Source organism: Macaca thibetana, chromosome 6 (assembly GCF_024542745.1).
Source record: "Macaca thibetana thibetana isolate TM-01 chromosome 6, ASM2454274v1, whole genome shotgun sequence".
Taxonomy (NCBI): Eukaryota; Metazoa; Chordata; class Mammalia; order Primates; family Cercopithecidae; genus Macaca; species Macaca thibetana.
In genome coordinates, this window is record NC_065583.1 from 3,125,635 (window position 1) to 3,128,097 (window position 2,463).

Here is a 2,463-nt window from a genome sequence, read left to right on the forward strand (position 1 = left end):
CCTCTCAGATTGCCACCCTTTCCCCATATGTGTCTGACAGCCTAAGTTTCCTGTGACTCAGCTCACAACATGACACTACCCCCGCCCTCCTTCTCAGCTACTTAAAAAGGCAAAGATTTTAACAAAGAGGCAGGTGGGAAAATATGCATCAATCCCAGCTGTAAGGATGAAGAAGCAAGCCAATGCTCCCATCACCCTTGCAATATCATGCATTACCACGATCCCTTCCCCTTCACTCACCATCACACACACACACACACACACACACTCTGGGGAGGGGCTGCAGCCACTACCCCCTTGTCGCTCCCCAAAGGACCCACCAACCACCCCTGTCTTAGGCTCTGGCACACTGTCACTCCTACCCACATTTCCGATTTTAGGTACATCATCACAGCTGCTCTCAGTGAACAAGTTCATGTACACACATGTCTCCATCTCCTCCTGTCTGGGAGTAAAGCTCTCTAGGGATCCTTCTGCTCATCTGTGTGCCTTATAACTGACCCCCAGGGTCGCTGTTCCAAATGTACTATGCCCCCAAATAGTAAACATGTTCTCTTCCCTGCTCTCACCTTTTCTCCCAGCAAGTCACCTCTGGTAACCTTCCTGATGTTAAGAGATGTTGTCCCTATTCCATCGTCATGTCTCCAGTGCAGAAAAGGGCTTTCCAGGTCACCTTTGATGACCCCCAGACAGCCACCTGGTGGGCCTCCTTGAACCGAGGAATTCGCCTGCCGCAGCATGAAGGGGAATAAAAGAGTGAGGTGTGATTGGTGGGCTGCAGGTTTCCCAAGTGTGACTCAACTAATCCCCAAACCTAAATTATAGGCTGGTGTGCAGAGCCTTCACCACAAAGGCCCTTGGCAAATATTTAGACTGGTTTTAAATAATCAAAGAACTGTTTATAGGAAGGCATAATAATTATATATATGTTCTCAGGATGAGTGGATAGCTGCTAGATTTTCTTTCTTTTTTAGATTAAGATATATAATACATATACAAAAGAGAAAATTAAAATATATGGTAGAACGCAGGGCTCAACAAACTTTTTCTGTAACTAGCTAGATAATAAATATTCTCATCTTTGGCGGGCCATACAATGCCATAACTGTTCCATTCTGCCACTGTAGTGGGAAAGCAGCTATAGATGATAGGTAAGTGAATGGGTATGGCTGTTCTCCAGTAAGACTTCATTTACAAAAACAGTCAGCAGGCCAGATTTGGCCTGTGTGGCCATAGCTTTCCCATAGTGTCTTAGTCCATTTGTGATGCTATAAGAAAATACCACAGACTTGGTAATTTACAAATAATAGAAATTTATTTCTCACCATTCTGGAGGTTGGAAAGTCCAAGATCAAAGTACTGGCAGGTTGGGTCTGTATGGTGTGGGCCTGGTCTCTGCTTTCAAGATGGCGGCATGGACACTGTTTTCTCTGGAAGTGAGAAAAGCTGCATCTTCACATGACACAACAGGTAGAAGGGGTGAACTCATCCCCTGAAGCCCTTTTATAAGGCACTAATCTATTCATGAGAGCACAGCCCTCATGGCTTAATCACCTCCTAAAGGTTCCACCTCTTCATACTGTTGTACTGGGGATTAAGTTTCAACACAAACTTTGAAGGAAACAAAAACTTTCAAACCATAGCACATAGAGTTGAAAACTCATAAAGCAAATACGAAATCAATCACTAAGTCAAGAAAGAGAATATGGCAAGTACTCACAGGACTTAGACATAAGAATAGTAGAATTCCAGAGAAGGTTGGATGCTCAACTCCAGTAGGTTTGCTATGCCAAAGTCAGGATCCTAATTGGGAACGAATAGGAGCCTGATACTTGAAATAGGGATATCCGTGTTGATGCGCTAAAAAATTTTGCATTCTCAGATTGCTCTGAACCTCCTGGGTCTGCAGAAGTGGCCCATTCTTCCCTGTTAAAAGTCAGTGCTGCTTCCATGCTTGAAGATGTAAAGAAGATCCGGAGGCTTCTCCTTTAAAGAAAGCATGCACCCTTCTCAAGATCAATCCCTTCTTCCCCAATCCCAAGACCAGTAACTAGGGTCAAGGTACAATGTAATCTGGCCAGGCAAGTGCTGGGCGTCTTAAGGGAAGGAAAGAACCATAGGCAAAGGAACTGCAGGACCTTGGCAACAAATACTTGCCGGACAGTTCTGCAGATGGCCTTGGACCAACCCAGTTCTCTCCTCTTTCTTACTTGCAGTTCTCAAGAAAAACCATAGAATGTGCTGGGAACACAACAACGTGAGATAAGGAGAAACTGGCTGGAAAGGCCTGGGCTCTGTTCCAGTTCCCCCTGCCCCAGAAACAGGATGTCCTTCGTGTCTTATTCCAGTGAGTCACGTTGCCCTGGGGCAAAAATCCCAGGATGTACTTTCTTTCATGGCCATTTGGCTGCAGTCCAAGTGGAGCATACACACAGCCAGACTCCAATCCAACCTCAGGCGGCT

At 45.4% G+C, this 2,463-nt stretch overlaps 1 long non-coding RNA gene across 1 annotated transcript; it reads right to left on the bottom strand.

Annotated features, from left to right (window-relative positions):
• Positions 1 to 580: 580 nt before the first annotated feature.
• LOC126956948 (uncharacterized) lies at positions 581 to 2,144 on the bottom strand. Its single transcript, XR_007726614.1, has 3 exons — positions 1,721 to 2,144; positions 1,326 to 1,430; positions 581 to 728 (listed from the first exon to the last, which is right to left on the bottom strand). It is a non-coding gene; the product is annotated as an uncharacterized LOC126956948 (long non-coding RNA).
• Between the last annotated feature and the right edge of the window lie 319 nt (positions 2,145 to 2,463).